At 45.2% G+C, this 19,308-nt stretch overlaps 1 protein-coding gene across 1 annotated transcript in view; it reads left to right on the plus strand.

Moving 5' to 3' along the window:
- CALN1 (calneuron 1) overlaps positions 1-19,308 on the plus strand; it is a 380,146-nt gene that overhangs the window by 174,397 nt on the left and 186,441 nt on the right. The window lies entirely within an intron of this gene.

A 19,308-nucleotide genomic window follows, 5' to 3' on the forward strand; every position in this document is an offset into this window, starting at 1 on the left:
CTCAGGTAACCTTCCCCAGCTCGGGAACACCGGCATCAGCTTATGCACAGCCTGGGGGAACCTGTCCATCGCTTGGGAAAAGCCTCCCTCACCTCCAGAACCCTGAGAAAAACGAGCAAAGACTCCAGTCCTGTCCTGGTCCCTCTCCCTTGGCTGGTGGCAGGGAGTTGAGTCCTAAGGACCAGGTTTTCCTGGGGCCCCTCTGCTTCCCTCAGGGCATCCTGCCACTCAGCAGTCACTTACTGGGCGCCGCTGGTTGGAGGAGGCAGATGGTGGGCCAGTGGCTGACTGAGCAGTTAGAGACACTATTTCAACTGGGACATGTGTCATGGACTGAAGTACTGTTTGTCGGGGGTTTGGCATCAGTGCCTTCAGTCCCAGACTGACCACATCCTACCGGCAAGGCTGGGGTGCAGTCTCCGAGGGAGCTCCTTCCATTGTCCACTCTCCCTTGACTATTGGCTGGGGAAATGCCCTCCCCATGATCTCCCCTGAGAGGACCTCAGTGTGGTTGCATGTGCCAAAAGCCTTTGGGCAGTTCCAGCAGGAGGCACAGAGGGGAGGTGGGGCTGTGGCTCAGGGCACTTCTGAGCACCTTTTTCTCACTGCGCCTGCCCACTCTGATGGGATGGGCCACAGGACTCCAGAGGAGAGAGTGAGCTCTTCTCTCCCCTCCGAAGGAAACCTGACTTGAGCTGTAAATCTTAAAGAACACACAGAAAAGTGTCATTTGTGGAAGAGGATTTCTGAGAAACAAAGCAGCCCATAGTATGGAAAGAAAAGGTCTGCACTGTATACAGCAAAGAGCTGGTGTCTGCTGTGTGGTTTGGGGTGGGGTTGGGATGTGCTGAGATGTGGGAAGGAGGTGGGCATGGCCAAGTTTGGGATGACCCTGACACACCAGAGAGGGGAGGGCAGGTCCTCCCCTGCCCCTGCCCCGTGGCAGTGGGCTCTGGCCCGACTTTGAACAGCAGACCTGCCAATCTCTCTTGACCTGGAAGTGCCTGCTAGACTAAGGAGCCAGTGAGGGATTGGATGCTGCAGCAGACCACGGTGAGGTGTGCTGTTCCAGGCCCACAGCTCTGGATGATGGGCATGCAGACCCTAAGAGGGGGAAGGGCCGAGGGTGACTCTTTGAGGTTGAACTATAGATGATGTCATGAAACCTTTGGAATGTGATCAGGTAGCAAGAGCAGAATGACTAGATGTTTTGTGGGTTTTATTTGTTTGTTCATGTATTTATTTTTATGGAATGTGTGAACAGTCTTGGTTCACTACTTCAGAGTTAAACCAATGTCCCAACTTGTTTTTCTATTGAGAGAACCTCATTTTCCATGCGAGTGACACCTGAGAGAAAGGGTAATGAGTGAGAGAGGGAGGACACAGGCAGGAGATTGGCTGGCCAGCAGTTTATTTATGAGACACTTTTTATGGGCATGTTGTTGTGAAGCAATTTCCATGTGGAAATGGTTTTTCCCCCCAAAAACAAATTGCCTTTTATGTTGTTGAATGGGATGGCAGGCGCCCTCTTTGAAGATTAGCTAAGTCCATGCTCAGCCTGTGTTAACATAAGCACCTTGAAAACCCATCTAGTGGCAGAGTCTGGGACTGGTTTGCTCCTCACGGCCGAATTGATGAATAGGAGTTGGGAAATAAAGAGTTTCCAGAGGAATTGGGCCTAAGAACAGATGCCTCAAGTTTTGTTTAAGATTCCCATTCTGAGATGTCAGATGCTCTCAGAAAAGGGCTCCTCAGAATGGAGAGAGTGGCTGGAGTCAAGCCTTCATTCATTCATTGCTTTGGTTTTGTTTTTAAAAGTATCATTTGGTTCTTATAAAACTTTAGACACATGGACAAGTTTGTAAGTAAAGGAAAGTATAAAGGCCACCACCAACTGCCTGCAGTCATCTGGAGTGTCACCATTGTATAAGAATTCACCTTTAAATTTTGTTGTATTTTTTTTCTGACCCCCCCACTCCCCAGGCACATGTTTTTACAGTTAAAGTCATCTTGCTTATACAATTTTTATCCTGATTTTTAAAGAAAATTTTCTCATGTCATTTAGTAAACATGCATAATATTCTAACTTATGGTGTAATGAAATCAACATTACATAGTCTTATTTGTTTTTACTATTTTATTTTCGATAATTTCAAATATGGAGGAAAATATTAATACTAGCACAATGAACTCCTCTACATTCTTAACACAGTTAGTTCTCTGATTGTTGACATCCACATTTGCTTTAACATTCTCGCTCTCCCTTCAAATAGCTACATTTTCCTCTACACCTTTGTAGAGCAAGCATCAAACATGAAGTCCCAAGGCTCTTGAATAGTCAGTGTATTTTTTCCACGCTCTTCTTGAATAGCCACAACATAATCATCAGACTCAGGAAACATTGTACAATACCACCACCTAACCTACAGTCTCTATTCAAATCCCCCCAGTTATCCCAGTATTGTTCTTTTACGGCTAAATCATCCAATCCAGAATCATTTAGCACTTACCTGTGATGTCTTTTCAGTTTCATCCGATCTCAGAAAGTTTCTTAGTTTTGGGGAGTTGTTTTTACATTCACCACCTGGATGTTTTTGAAGGTTACAGGCCAGTTATTTTGTAACATGCCCCTCAGGTTGGATGTTGGATTTGTCTGGTGTTTTTTTCATGGTTAGATTTCAGTTATGCAGCTTTGGCAGAGATATTACAGACATGATAATGATGTGTCATCCTCACGGCATCCGATCAGGTGACACATGATGATGACTTGGCCCATTACTGGTGATATTAACTTTGACCACTGAATTAAAATAGAGTCTGCTAGGCTTCTCACTGTATAGTGACTCTTTCCCTTTTATAATTAATAGTTATTTGTGGGGAAATACGTTGAAGCTATATAAATATTTGATCTTCATCAATCTTTCACTCACTAGTGATTCTTGCCTGATTAAATTTTTTTCTGAGTCAGTTATTATTATGGTGGTTATCAAATGATATTTTTTTCTGAATCCATCATTCCTTCTACACTTACTGGTATGCTGTAAGCAAGAGCCTTTTCTTTTCTTCATTCATTCACTCATTCATTCAATCAGTATTAACATATGCATTCCCATTTTATTCAATAGATCACGATCTCTTCCTGCCATTGTTTATTTTGATGTTAGAATTGCCCCCTCAGGCTGGTTTCTGGGTCTTTTTGGTATAATCCCTTCATTAAAAATGATGATTGCACAATACAGACTATGTAGAAATTTATTTTGCCACTTGACAATAAATTATGAACATTTTCCATGTCACTAAGAGTCTACACAACTATTTTTAGTAATTGTATAGGGTCTATCAGGTATACTTAATACTTTAGCTTTCATAGTGGTTGAGATGGTCCAGGAGAGACCCCTCCCATGTGTGAAGACCCTCATTCTATTAGCCAGGGACAACCATGTTAACAGAAACAGAGGTGGCACGCCAAGCAAGCGCAAGTCCAGCGTGGTTGGGTATATTTTTTTCTGGCCCCCACCTTGTACCTGGCTGTGTAGCTGTTAGAGAGAGGCACTGTCTCCACAGGATGCAAGGATACTTATTGTGGGGATTCCTTTCATATAAAAATTTCAGCAACCTATATACCAATCAACTGAAGATGGTATATTACCATCTTCTATGAAGTTAGTAGTTTAAACAAAGTAGTTATATGGATCAATATGTGTATATTCATTGTATTATATATAAAAGTACACACACATGTATGTGAATGCATATGTATTCAAAATAAAGATGAAAAAGTCCAAGGCAACAATATGTACTGAAATCATGATAGTGGCTACTTTTGGAATGGAAGGAGAGGAATAAAATAGAGAAGTGATCTATGAAGAGCTTCAAACAATAATATACTTCCATAAAGCCAATTTAAAAGAAGATCTAAAGTAAATATGGTACAATGCACAGACTTGATAAGCCTGGGTTAGGTAAACACATGTTTATTATTCTCTTTTCTACACTCATATGTTTGAGATATTTTGTAAGAAATAAACATTTTTAAAACTATGTATTTTTTTATATTTATTGACTTGAGAGAGAGAGAGAGAGAGAGAGAGAGAGAGAGAGAGAGAGAGATTGGCTTGTTGTTCCACTTATTTATGCAATCATTGGTTGCTTCTTGTATGTGCCCTGACTGAGGATTGAATGTGCAACCTTAATGTACCCACAACCTCCGAGGGTTGAATGTATAACCTTAGTGTACCCACACCTTGGCTATCTGTACAGTGCTCTAAACAACTGAGCTATCCTGCGAGGGCCAACAAATATTTTATAAATCATGAATGGGAATGATAAATACCAAATTAAAGATAGTGATAATATCCAGGGAGTGAAGGAAATGAGATTAGAGAGACTCATACAAGGAGCTTCGTTTGTATTTGTGATGTCTAATTTTTTGTTTTGTTTCCTAAAAATATTAAATCAAAATGGCAAAATGTTAAGATTTGATAGCTTGGTTGCAGATTTATATGGGTTCATTTATATCATTCTCTAGGCTATTCTGCATTTACTAAAAAGATATGCTATAGAAGTGAGAGAGTAACTAAGGTGGAAAATCCCTGGGAGGGAGGAAGTAATGGAATTCATAGCATTCTTGGCATATTAGCTCTGGAAAGCAGAGCCCGAGGCAAGGCTTAAATGCTCAGGTCTTTGGGAAAGTGCAAACCCAGGACAACAAGAATGAGAGAAAAGAGAAGTGATAGAGGGAAGTATGGAGAGCAACAACAAGTGATGCATTGCTAGGTTGGCCATTGTTTCATGATGTCTCAGCTATGCAGGATGACTCCAGATAGACTATAGAGAAACACTGTTTGTGGACAGTCTAATGGAGAGAATAGAGAGGGAATTTATTTCCTAACTCTCCTTTATACTCTTTCTGATTGGTCAAGATTGAATTTTCGGACTGTTAACAGCCTGGGGCTCCTGGAATGTGTGTGTCATCTGGTCCATTTGGCCATCACCGAGAAGGCCTGATTGCATACACAGTGTGGGGCTTCATCCAAGCTTAGAAACCATGGAGGAGTGAGAGAAATGCTGGCAATGGCCTCAGGGCTTGGGGCCGAATGGCCCTAAAGGAGTCTGTTTTGAGTCCAGCCAAACAAGTGGCCCAGGGTATGGGAGATGGATGAAGGCGAGAGAATCTGGATTTCCATTAAATGAGTCTGATACAAATGCCATGGGTACGGTACCTCTTTGGTCTAAAACAAGAGAGGAAATGAGAATGAATTTTGTAGTAGGTAAGTTTACAGGGGAAAGGGGGTAAAAAAATTTAAAACCGTTCTGGACTGATAATCTCTCTTTTTTTTTTTTTTTCCTGAAGAGCTATGAGAGGATATCATTTACTGAGAGTTTGGGGATGGATTTTGAAAGTAGGATTAAGAGTGTGTGGAAAATCGTGAAGATCTTGAATAATAACCATGGAGAAAGGATTGTGTCCAGCTACAGAAGTGGAGAGGCTGCTTGGGAAGCAGAGAACATGCCTAGCAGGAAGCTAGTAGGGGAACTGGAAAGAGAACAGTTGAACTGAAGTGGGCCCCAGGTAACTTGTCTAGTTCGGATGAACAGGAAAGGAAGACAATGGAGGGCTGAGGAATGAAGGTCTCAGAAGGTTGAAGAGCAGCCAGTGGGAGTGACAGTTGGAAAAATGTGAGGTCATAATATGAGAGACCTTAATATTTAGACCTTAATATTTCAGAGCAATGTTGAGTGAGAACAAGGACCAGACTCTCCTTACAGGGGCATTTCTTGAGGGGAAGGGAGGTGAAAGTGTTTAGAGAAGCAGTGGTTAAGGGTGTTGAAGTCACCTAGGACAGTAGCAAGGTTGTTGTGTTATAAGGTCAAAGCTTAAGGGCATGAGGAGGAGTGGTGAGTAACTTTGGCTCAGCTCTGCACTGGAGGACTAATGCAAATCATTAGGAACTGTTTTCCTGCTGAGTCACCAGGGGAGGCCAATTAGCAAATGGGGTCAGCTTTATCCATGACACTAAACTGAATCATCACCTATAATCTTGAATCTAATTACCATCCATCTTTAAGGATCTTATTCATTTTTCTCCTGAAAAAATTAGTTTCCTACCATGACCTTCCTCTCCCTAGTTTTCTTAAGTTGTGGGTATTACAGCACTTATCACATACTTGGGTAATTGCCCATTTGCATTCCTGTTACTCTCCCCACCTGCCCCATCATGAGGGCTTTAAGGGCAGGGCCAGATCTTGGCTAGCATCTCGTCCTCACCCTAATGTGGGCCCTGAAGATCCTGGGTGCTCGGCATGCTGGAAGGAAGAGGGCTGTGGCAGTGTCAGGCAATGAAGAGTCCCCAGGTCACCTTCTGTTTGATGGTTGAAACAAGCTCTTTGATTAAGTCATTTCCTACTTTATTTGCCCTTCTCGCTGCCCCCCAAATTACTTAAGAGATATATGTTCCTTGTAGAATGTTTGGAAAATAATAACCACCCATAACCCTGCCCTTTAGCAATAACCACTATTAAAGATTTCGTATATATTTTTACAGACATTTTGTTTATTTAATAGATAAAAAACATTAATGGCACAAAGTTCAAAAGCATACAGTAGGCTCCCTTCTTCGTGGTTTTTATTTTTCATGGTTTCAGTTACTTTTGGTCAACTGTGTCTGAATATATTCAATGGAAAATTCTAGAAAAAGAATTTGAAAACATTCAACTGCACTCCATTCTGAGTAGTGTGATAAAATCTTGCACTATTGTGGCTCCATCCCACCCAGATGTGAATCATCCCTTAGTCCAGTGTGTCCACACTGTAGACTCCATGCCCATTAGTCACTTAGTAGCCATCTTGGTTATCATATCAACTGTCTTGGTAGCTCAATGCCTATGTTCAAGTCACCCTTATAATAGTCCAATGCTACATCACAATGCCTACATTACTCACCTACTTCATCTCACCGCATGGGCACTGTGTCATCTCCCATCATCACAAGAAGAAGGGTGGTACAGTACAGTAAGATACTTTGAGAAAGAGACCACATTCACCATAACTTTATTACAGTACATTGCTATAATTGTCCTAATTTATTATTAGTTCTTGTTGTTAATTTCTTATTGAGCTGACTTTAAACTGTATCATAGATATGTATGCACAGGAAAAAAACCCCCAGCATATACAGGATTCAGTACCATCTATGGTTTCAGGCATCCACTGGGGGTCTTGGAAGGGTCCCCCACAGATAAGGGGGATGGCTAGATTGTGGAAGTGTTCCTCTATTCCTTCCCTCCTCCCCCCACGTGGTTCCCATCCCCAGGAGAATCATAGCTACCTGTTTCTTGTATATTCATCCACTGACAAGCAGGTTTTTATACTAATTTTTTCTTCTTTTGCTTACATGGTGGCGTTTGATGCATACTTTTCTGCCTCTTGCTTTTGTCACTTAACATCTTGCAGGTCGTTCCACATTAGGATAAAAAGAACATTCTTATTCCTTTTCTAGCTGCATACTCTTTTTAATGTTTTATTATAGAAAACTAAAGTCTAATGAATACCCATTACCTAGCTTTAACTTGTGACTAAGCTTGTTTTACTTATACCCCATCTGTCAGCCCTCCTCCTCCCTCTATGGTTTTGAAGTACATCTCAGACATTATAGCATTTCACCTGTAATTATTTTAGTATAGATCCACAAAATGACTTAAAAAACAATACCAGTATCACACCTAACACAACTAACTATGATTCCTTAATATATGAAATCTGATCTTTTAAAAAACATATAAACAGTGCTGCAAATAAGAGCCTGGTTTGTACTTCATCCCACATGTGTGTGAGTTTATCAGTAATATACATTTCTAGAGGTGGAGTCGTTGAGGTAAAGTGGGCATTTGTAATAGGATAGAGATTGCCAAACTGCCCTTCAGAGAGATTATATTAATAAATACTTCTTCCACCAAAGTTTGAGAGGACTGCTTCCTCACAGCTTTATCCACACAGTGTGTTATTGTACTTTAATGTATTTATTTTTTAATGTGTTTTTATTGACTTTAGAGAGAGAGGAATGGAGAGGGAGAGAGAGAGATAGAAACGTTGATGGGAGAGAATCATCGATTGGCTGCCTCCTGCATGATCCCCATTGTGGGGCATGCAGGAGGCAGCCGATCAACGATTCTCTTTCATCATTGATATTGATTTCTTCTTGAAATCAATACAAATATATTTTATTTTAAAGTAGATTTCTTATCTTTAAAAAAATGTAGGTTGGGGCATATGGTGTAATGTACAGTTGTAACTTAATATTTTCCAAGAATAAACTGACTACTTTTACTCCATTATTTACTAATCTTTCTTTCCTCCATGGAGTGAAATGTGGCCTTTATCACACTGTTCCCCTCCGTGATCTGAAAATCCACAAGAACGTGCGTAGCCCCTGAGCTTCCTCCTCAACTCCCCCCCCCCAGGTTTCCTTCTCTTCAGTAAAAATATGCAGTGGTTTGTGCGGGTGTGTGCATGCCTGTTGGGTGCACGTATGGACTCATTTAGGATTAAGTTTCTGGGTAGAATTCCTAAAGCAATCCCCCTCTTTTCTGAGTTTCTCTTTTCATATTGGAGAGCTGGACTGGGATCAGTCTGCCTCAGCTGATTTCAGTTTTATTTCTCAAGCTGGGGAGAGTGTGAGGCTTTGAAATGGTCTTTTCAAAGGTGCAGACTTATTTTGATGGAAAACCGGCATATTAAAACAAAACGAGGGAGTTGGCCATTGTAAGCAAACAAATTGCTTCCTATTGATAATAGGCTATTCATGCAGCCTGCAGTGGAGAACAATTTCTTTCATACCCAGACCCTTTATCAGTTATCAGGAAGGCACAATGGAGTAGGCAGTAATGCCGCGGGGAGCGAATGGGAGGGCTCTGCAGGAAATGGGGAGCTGAGGGATGGAGTCTCTTTGCGGGCCTCCCCTGAACGGCTGTGCATCAGTCCACACCTGTGCCTTCTCCTTTGCAGACGCACACTTGGGCTCATGTTGTCTTAAATCTCATCTGGCTGCCTTTCTATCCACAGCACTCCAGGGTCAATTCTATTTGCAAGGCCAATAGAAACATGACTTGGGCTATGTTTACGTGTGCTCTTGCATGTGAGAAAAGGAAGGACAAGTTTGCTAAGAGTTACAACTAAAAAATTACTCAGCAGAAGGGGAGTTCTGTTCTGGATTAGAGCCAGTTCTTCCAACTCCCACCATTTGTCATTTTGCCCTGAGTCTCGGTGCCATGAATTATTTGGAAGATGACTTTATGAGAATGTTGTTTTCACAGGCTGAGCTGCCCAAGCAAAATTTCTGCTTGGCGTGGGCAGCAAGGAGTCTTTTGGGCTCTGTTTTAGGCACCAGAGCTGCGTTGGTCTAAGACGCTGCACCCTGGATGAATTAGGAGTGGAGAAGTCAAGCTAAAGATGTGTGACCATCACTGTCCTCTTGTCCCTTTGGGGTCAGTGTGTAGGTAAATGCTTGTGGCGGGCAGAATCTGCCTGCTTCTGCCCTCTCCCTGATCTAGAGCAGGGGTTGGTCCAGATGGGGCAGAGGGCAGGGCAGGCAGTGGCTTTGGGCTGGAGGTGCAGCTGGGGGTGTTAGACCTGCAAGGAGTTAATCTGTCAGACAGCAGGTGCTGTGTCCTAAGATGGGTAGGCCTATGGGGGTCCCTCCATGTTGGTGCTTCTGGCCTCCATATTGGTGCTAAGTCCACAAAATTACTCTGTTGTCTCAGATGTTAATTATACTCCGATCTTAGGATATTAACATTTACAGCTTAGGAACAGTGTGAGTTAATGAAAAATTAATTGTATTGATTATTACCATGTTGTTCACAGATAAATTCCACTCAATCTGCTGCTTGCAGATACATCCAATATTGCTTTATGTGTCAAATGAGATGATCCCTCTTTTCTGTCTTGGGCTATGGGCCTTGTTTTCCCTGAGAAACTACTTGTTGCCACATGAGAAATGGCTGCTTTTGTGGAGAAACGCCAGGCTTGTCTCCTTGATGCTGTCCAGTCTGCTGGACCCTGGGAGATGGTCCATCTCCTCATAGGACAAACTACCCATCATCCTGCCCTGGAAACAGTCCCAGCCTGGTGTCAAGAGAGTGGCCTCTCCCCACTGCTCCCCTGTCAGGGGAGCCCTTCCCCTCTCTCTGAGCATCAGCTCCATCTCAGCCATGTGTGGTCATTTTTTGGGCCCTTCCTTTGGGCCAGGTCCCAGGCTGAAGGTGGGTTACTGTGGTTCTGGGATTTTCAGACATCACCTGAATTGTCTACCTTGCCTTGAACCCTCCCTTAGTAATCATTTGAGCCTCGAACTTCAGTAACTAACTCCTAAGTGGTAACTGGATGAAAGGAATATCTCATGGAGATTGGATTTCTGTGCATAAAAATGATGTGAAATGGAGGATGGTGCTAATTGACACTGCCTTTTTGGAAGGTGTGATATCCTATATAATAGAAGCCCAGCGACCAAACGGCAGAATGACCAGAACAACCGGTTGACCAGTTACTATGATGCGCACTGACCACCAGGGAGCAGATGCTCAATGCAGGAGCTGCCCCCTGGTGGTCAGTGTGCTCCCACAGTAGGAGAGCCGCTTGGCTGACTGGGATGAGCGGCTGCGACCGCAGTGGGCTAATCCCTGCAGGCCACACCCCCTCACGAATCCCATGCACTGGGCCCCTAGTTGTGATATAATAGGAAGTACATATTGATCTTCCCTGGTTCTTGGCCCAGAGCTCCTAAAACCCTTGGACTGTCTGGAGTGATAAGTGTCTTTTGTATACTAATGAGATGACTGGTGACAGGGTCCCTAGATAAATTTAGGATCGGGGCTGGTTTCCAGAAAGATTAAGGCATGATTAGAAAGTTGGAACTTTTCGCCTCATCCCCCTATGTCCAGGGGAGGAAGATTGAGTTCAATCACCAATAGCCAATATTTAATCAGTCATGCTTAAGTGATGGAATCTGCATAAAAACCTTAAATGATGGGGTTTGGGAAGCTTCTTGGCTGGTGAACATATTGAGGTGCTGGGAGGGTGGTGCACCCAGAAAGGATATGGAAGCTCTATGCACTCCCCAACCCCCCATACCCAGCCCTGTGTATTTCTTCCATTTGGCTGTTCCTCAGTTGTTATCCTTTATAGTAAACTGGTAAATGTAAGTAAAGAGCTTTCCTGAGTTCTGTGAGCTGTTCTAACAAATTATTGTGGGAACCTCTGACTTTATATGCGTTCTGTAAGAACAGGTGGCTAGAGGGTCTGCACTCACTCTGTAGGGTCTACACTAACTCTGAGTGGGTAGCAACGGAACTTGGTATCCACAGAGCTAGAGAATTAGTTGCGTGGGGGAAAACTCACACATTTGGTGTCAGAAGTGTTTGGAGTAGAAACAGATCATAGAGGACAATTCAATGTGCTTTCAAAATGTTCCTGACCCAGCAACATTAGGGTCTGGTAAACAATATGCAAGATTGAAATGACAGTGTGTTAAACAAACAAACAAACAAAAAGGATAAAGAACTATAGAGAATGCATGACCCCAATTTTAGAAAATTTATATGTAAACATTTTGGAATAAAATACCCTAATACGTTTACAATGGTTATTGCTGACCTATACAGTATAAATTTTTTTCTTGATAGATTTTTGGGAGCATTTTTTTTTTTTTTTTTAGAATAAGCATAAATTCATGTGTAACCTGAAAAGATGTGGCATTCCTGTACAGGTCTAGCTCTAGTCTTTGAGGGGGCTGTCTTCACCCCGGAGGTCAGGTCCTGAACCCCATAAAGAGGCCCACCCCCTTGCTAGATGTCCCATCCTCTTTCCTCACTCATCACCATGACTTTTTGTATAGAGACCCTCCAGCCGTTCTCACTCTCATATATATCTCAACCTAATGAGTGGTTTTCCTTTCGGCCCTGCCAGGAGAGTGTGGTCCATCATAGGGTGCCCCTGGCTTGTGCTTTTACTGGTGGGGAATTTTTCCAGTAGCTTTAACTGAACTGGCGTGCTAACATCAATTCAGCTTGATCTGTCGAGGTGTAAAATTTGGAGACAGATAAACCCTGTCCTAGCTCCTCACCCATACAAGTGCCCCTAGCTTTCAGCTCGCCTCATGCCTCCCTATTTTAGGAATGAAATTATTATTTTTCTTGAGTTGGGATGCTTAGTCTTTATCTGTATAATTTCACCACCTAGTAAGTTATTGAAATGCTTTTCTCTCTGAATGCTAGCGAGGGGAAGAATTGGCTTTATTTTTTAATTCAAATTGTCATTTGGGCCACGAGGTAAGGAACAGAGGAGCGTGGGGACCCTGCATACAGCCCTCCAGCCTTGATGTCTAAGCCTTTGAACTGATTTCTGACACTGCCCCCAGCCGGCTCCCAGGGGACCAGTGGCTCCCGGTGGGTCTGGGGTGGGAGTTTGGAACCTTAGTTTGGAACCTGCTGCAGCCCGGATTGGATCCTTAGTCACAGATGCAGGGATGCTCTCAGGGAGGGATGGTCACTGCTGCTAGCCTTGTCCTTCCGCAGGCGCCTCCCCCCTGGGCCCTCACTTCTAGCCAGGGGCTGGAGCCCGTGAACGCAGCCCCTTCCTCCCCTCGCCCGGGGTGCCTCCTGGAAGCCTCTCTGTTGCATTGACTCCAGGCCTCAGCCTCCTTCTAGGTCCTCTCACACTTCACCTCCTCCCTGAGTGTTTCCCCAGTGTTTCCTAGTTCATCTTCTCTCCTCTCACTCCCAGGCATTCGTCTTTTTTCTCAGGTAAATTTTAATATTTTAAAACCTCCTACAACTTTTTTGTGAAACAAGAGTCAATTTAAATCAGGGCGGACCCTCTCTGACATGGTGCTTTGGTGTCCCGCTGTAGCATTCTTCAAATCTGAGCCAGGAAGGAGCTCAATACATGTGTTGAAATGGATTCAGTTACACCTCAAACAGCAAGTTGCCTAGGAGTGAGGATTCTTTAACCCTTTAAAGGTGTCCCGAGGAAAACAAGCCAGGTTAAACATGTGACTAGTATGCTGCCACCTCTCCCTGCCCCCATCCCTGTGGCCTGTCCCCTACCAGGGTTATTAGCTGCTGGGGCACTTCTGAGTGTGTGTTGTGTCCCGCCTCCTCCTGAGAGCCCTGTCCCCTTCATGTCTGAGCTCTCCCCTCTGTTCCATAATTGCTGGAACCCATTAGTTGTTTTTGTGGATTGATTGATGAGAATGAAATTGGAACTCATTCACACTAAGACCTGCACTGGGACCAAACCAGTGTTTTTATGGCAATTGTGGTCATTCTATCCCCATTTTCTTCAAATGCTAGCTGCAGGTGTCCACATGCCCACCACCCCCCCCCCCTTCCCTCTCTGAAAACCTGTGCTTCCTCCTCAACTTTCTCTCAGTTAATGTCCTTGCAATTCACCCCATCAGGCAAACTAGCAACCCCAGCATCAGCCTTAGAGCCTCAGATCCTCCCTAGCCCTGGCCCCGCACGCCTGCCCCCTCCCCGACACCGACCCTCTCTCAGGAAAGCCTCCTGGGCCCTCCCACCAACTCCCGGTTGCTGGGCTCCAAGCTCCTGGCCTGCCTTCAACACTGTGTCAGCCTCCACGTGAGGCCCTGCTTCTCATCGCTTGTCATTCTCATCTTAGCCACCCCGATGCGGAGCCCTCAGTTTAAAAATCAATCGGATCCTTTTTCTTTTTTAAAATTTAAACCCAGTGAGGGCTCCCTGTGGCCTACAGTGGGGTTCAGAAACTTTAAAGGCCAGAGTGTAAATATTTTAAGCTTTGTGGACCAAACCATCTCTGCCATCATTTCTCACTTTTATTTGTATAGTACAAAAGCAGTAGACAGTGGACAACAGACAGACACTATGTAAACGTGGTTGTGTTCCAATAAAACTTTATTTACAAATTGCCAACCCCCTGGGCCTTCAGGGTAAAGCTCAGATGGCTCTGAAGGCCCTTTGTGATCTTGCCCTAGTGCACTTCTCCACCCTCGTCTCGGTGTTTCTACACCCACTGTGCAGCTGGTGTGTTAGACGTGCCCATCTTGACACTTTCTCTCCACTCTGCCTCCTTCCCCTCTCTGTGGCCTGAAGATGTCAAACAGTCAAGGGTGACCCTTTCACAGAGCTGTCTCTCTGTCATGCCTTTCACCCCCTGGAGGGACTTCCGTGGGATTTTGTGCAGACTTGTGTTACTGAGCTTGTCATCCTGTGTGATGAGTGCCTGGTCACCTCTCTGTCTTTCCAACTAGAATATAAGCTTCGTACAGCCTGCAAAGTTTCTTTTGCTTCCTATCTATTGTGGCATAGTACTGGCATATAATAAGTACACAGCAACTTTCCATTGATTAATCATTTCAATATTCATTTCTTTTCTTCCCTAGGGAAGGTGGAAACCCTTCTAAATCTTTTGTCATTGGCTCAATGCCTGTCTTATTATTTTCTCTGAAAAAATGACCTCCAAGTTTGTATCTTCTATTTCCTGGTACATTTGTGTTGTTATTTAATAACCGCCGTGCCTAGCCTTGCTGAACTGAGTCTGTCTCCAGTGCTGCAATTTCTCAATGACGTGCATCAACGGAATTCATCTTGTGAATAGAGCCATCTCTTTTTGTGCGTTAGGCCTACAGTCTTCCTAAAGATACATTTCTGTGGAGAATAAGCAGGTTTTGCATGTCATGGAGATTGGGATGAGAAACTGTTGTTCTTCATTACTAATCTAAGTTTGCACATTAGCGCTGTGAATTTCAGCCGAGTCTTCAAAGCCAGACGTGAGCCAGTGAATATTGGCTCTGGCTGAGGTCTGGATTTCATCTGCTGCACACTCCGTTCAGCGGCCTGATGGATGAGTCTGTTCCGTATGCTAGGTGTGCCCTTGCTGTTGTTATTGCTCCAATTGGCTATGTCCCTAGGGTGCATTACAGAACCGAGGCGTGGTGTTCAGAGGGCACTGGGTCAGGATACAGATGGTACCAGTGGTGGCTGTGGATACCTTTCAGAAAATAGCCTTGCACCCTGGCCAGTGTGGCTCAGATAGGTGAGCATCGTCCTGTGCACCCAAAGGCTGCTGGTTCAATTCATGGTCAGGGCATATACCCAAGTTGCGGGTTCCATCCCTGGTAGGGGGCGTGCAGGAGGTAGCCAGTAAGTGTTTCTCTGTCTCTCTCCCTCTCTCTGTAAAAATCAATAAATTATTCTTTAAAAAGAAAAGAAAAAAGAAAAGAAAGAAAAACAGACTTGCAGGCGTAATGAGAAGTAATCTCTTGGGCTCTAGAGCAGGACCATGTTCCACATGGGCCTTGTTTGGCTCCAGACCGTCACATCCCTCCAGGGAGGGGAAGCCCGGACCCCTGTGGGAATGCGGATTTGGTTCTGAGAAAGTCCGTGTGCAGAGAACGGATTTCTCTTCTCAGAAGATGTGTCTTCACGTGTTTCCTTTCACACAGGGACTGTTGGGCAGGCTCTGATCCCCATCGCAGATGCCCCTTCTGGGAGTGGGGGTGGCCATGCGGGTGCCTGCTGTGCATGTGTCGCGTGAGCCTGAAACTGAATTGAAAACCAAATGCACAGCACGCTTGCTCACGGGACGTTAGCCCAAAGTGGGGATGTATTCCAGTGGAAAGCACACCACATTAACTGGGTTCTTTCTGAAAACTCGATCTGTGCTTCCCAGTGGGAGAGCGGCCAGAGCCCCTCTGTGCTGTGAGCAGGCCGCCTGTAGCCGGAGGCAGTGGGACCTGGCCTGCTCCAGTGTCTCCGCTGGTTTTATGGGCATATTTCTCACACCCTGTTCGCTATTAAAAATAAAATGAGGCACACATCACATGCTCAGACTGCAAGACCCATTTCCTCCTAATAAGCTTCTCGTTTGGCTGGGCTTCCCTTACACTAACTCTCCAGAGGCGCCCATTATGGATTTCTAGTTTTGTACCTTTTTTTTTTTTTTTACTCTCTGATATTTTGAAAGAAATTAAGTTAGTGAGCTTTATCCTGGGAGCCAGGAGCAGATATTTTATGCAAACAGTGGAGGAAGGCTTTGTCCCCTTACCTGGGGGCCACAGAAAACAAAACTCTGAGCCAGTATGTGCCTGCCTGCCCTGTGCTGGGCTGGGCCAGGGCCTGCCTGCTTACACACTGCAGATGGGACCAAACACGGGGTTTCGAGGCCTGGAAGGAGCATGTCCCTTCACAGCACGGTAGTGCTGGGGTGACCCCATCTTTGGTCTGCCTTACCAAATCCGGGAGGTAACTGTGGGAGGAGCCCAAGAGCTGGGTGGGGATCAGCAGGCACACACGCCAAGGCCTTCATTTCCAGACCAAGTTCTCCAACACCCGCAACCAGGCCCCTCCGGGGTGTCCAGTGTAAGGACACAGGCTCAGTCAGAAAGGTCTAGAGCATGCAGGGGCAGCACAGGAATGAGGCCCCGTCCTGTCAACAGGAGGGCATCACTCTTTCTGAGTGATAGCAACAGCCCAGAGCGTGCAGGCTGGAATCTGAGGGATGGGAAGTGGAGATGGCGCCTGGGGAAGGGAGTGGTCCAGAGGACATGGGGCAGGGCTCTGCCTACAGTTGACCCTCCAGCTGGCCCAGCTGGCACCCTGGCAGAGCCCTTGCCATCATCTGACATTTTCTACTGTTGCATAGTACAAGTCAGCCCCACGTAAAACCCTGCTATAAAAGCCAGAAGGAGACCCAGCCCCACCTATTTTTCAGATGGGGAAACCGATGGGGGCGGAGATTGTTTCAGTTTGCAGGGCAGAGCCAGACAGGCTTCCTCCTGTGCTCACTCCCACCTCAGGGACCCAGTCTCTGCATCCTCCTGCCCTTGGTGTCTGGGATCTGGGCTCAGGTGAGGCCGTGGTCTCTGTCACAGTGTCCTTGAGCACCATGTGCCATGACCTCAAGCTGAGCAGCAGCACTAAGCTCTTCTCAGGCCGCCAAGGACTTGGTAGGAAAACATATGGCCCCTTTAGGTAATCTTGGGCAGGTTTTGTTGATGAGAAAGCGTAAAAGTGCAGACAAACCCCTTGATTCAGAATTTGGAGTGGACTAAGTTTTTTTTCTATATAGTTAATGGAAAAATGAGCATTTGAACAACAGATTTATAGGGCATGAAAGAGAACACGGCTTCCTATTCTTCTCTTAAACATTTTAACAATGTCCACTGATCTACAGAAAGGAGGGCTTAGGGATCCTCGTGGCTAACCAACTCATTTTACACATGAGCAAACTGAGGCCTCAGGCTTTGGCTGCAAACTTAATTAGCTAATCCACCTGGCCAGGAGCCGAGGGCCCTGACTCACTGGCTGGTCTTGTCTCTGCTGGAGCCCACATTTATTTGCAGAAAGCATTCAGCGTCCTGAACTGGTATCGATGATGGATTTGCTACCAATGTACGATCCTAATTTATTCAGACCCACTATCCATTGAACAGCCGTCTGTCTAGTGCCTCCTTCTGAGTGTGGGTGGGAACATACAAAGATGAATGAAGTGTATGAAGAGCTTAGAGGAGAAGCCCTGGTTTCTACACCAGTCACCTTATTTCTAGATGGGTCATCTAGATGTCATGTGAAAGTAATGAACGAACTACTGAATGGTTGACAGAAAGAGAGATGACTCTGGCTGTACAGTAGTGAGCAAAGATGTTTTTGTGGGTTCCACAGCTTGTCCTTGACTTGTCCTTGAAGGACTAATTTGATTTGGCAGGTAAAGAGGAAGGCAGGGTATGTCAGGTGAAAGAACTGGGTGGGATAGTGTAGCAGTCTGAAAAAAAGTCTTCCCCCCTCCCCCCCCCCCGCCCCATATCAGGTGCTCATCCCAGGAACCTGTAAATGCTACCTTGGCAAAAGGGTTTTTGCAGATGTAATTAAGTTAAGGATCTTCAGATGGGGAGATTATCCTGCATTGTCTGGTGATCCCTAAATGCAAACATAAGGGTCCTTATCAGAGGGAGGCAGAGAGAGATCACAGACAGAAGAGGAGAAGGCAATGTGATCACAGAGGCAGATAATGGAGTGATGGGGCCACAAGGCAAGGAATGCTGGCTGCCACTGGAAGGTGGAAGGAGGCAAAAACAAATTCCCCCCTAGAGCCTCCAGTGTCCCTGTCCACACCTTGACTTTGGTCCAAAGATACCGATTCCAGACTTCTGGCCTTCAGAGTGAGAAAAACTTCTGTTTTTTTAAGCCATCAAATTGTGTTCCAGAAGCCACAGGAAATTAATGTAAATAGGAAAGGGCGGAGCCTGTTTAGGAAAGGGAGTGGTTCAAGGTATCTGCTGGGAGCAAGTCAGCTATTTAGAAAAGTGGTGACTAAATGGATTAGGGCCAAGTGTCCTGTAATAGTTTTAAGAGTTCCTGCAAGTTTCTGTGTGGCTCTCACCTTCCTGGCCGGAGTGTCGGGCTCTGAAGGAGCACCAGACACCCAGCAGGTGCTGGTTATTTCTCTGCGGTACAGACGGCCAATACTTGCTGAATGACACGACGAAGGTGGGCAGCTGCCCTACCTGGGTTTGCACTGGGTTTACTGATGAAACATCAAAGCTGGCCAAGTCTGGTGCTCAGAGACGATGGATGGATGAACGTCTCGTCTTCAGACTGTGATCTCGAATTCATGTCATGCCTCACAGGGTTGTGATGTGTTAGGAAATGCTCAGCCAACCCAGAACTAGTGCCACAGGGGCTCTGGAGGGAGGGACTCTGGGTGGAAAGCAGAGCAAGTCCAGTTGGGGTAGGAGGATGGGAGACCACCTGCCAGAGGGAAATGGCCTTGTTGATAGCAGAGTCAAATTCTCTGCCAGCCCCAGCGAATGTGATTAAAGATGTTTTTTTGGGTTTTTATGACACTCCTATCGATCTGAAGTTGCTTATAGCCATAAAACAACTGTAAATTACAGGAATGAAATAAAAACAGCAGGATACTTAACTCCTATCTTACTATGAGGTTGAGAACCTCTCTGCACAGCTCCTGCAGCAGCAGGGAGCCGGGGTGTAAGTCTGTCTAGGAATCTCATTCCCCTTTCCTCCTGATGGCCAAGGTTAAGAAGCAGATTTTCTCCTCACAGATGAAACCTCATCTTCATCCTTGCTCAGGAGGTGTCTTTGGTTAACGTGACTCTCTGCTGGAGCCACTGTCTCACTGTGTACCTACTACAGTGTTTTAGGATGCTCAGGGCCAGTTACCTCCTCTGTCCAAAGCTCTTTTCCTTCCTCCCCTCTCCTCCTGTCCCCTTTTCCCTCCTACCCCTTTTTTTCTTTCGTTTTCTCTTTCTTCCT

This window comes from Eptesicus fuscus, chromosome 4 (assembly GCF_027574615.1).
Source record: "Eptesicus fuscus isolate TK198812 chromosome 4, DD_ASM_mEF_20220401, whole genome shotgun sequence".
NCBI lineage: Eukaryota > Metazoa > Chordata > Mammalia > Chiroptera > Vespertilionidae > Eptesicus > Eptesicus fuscus.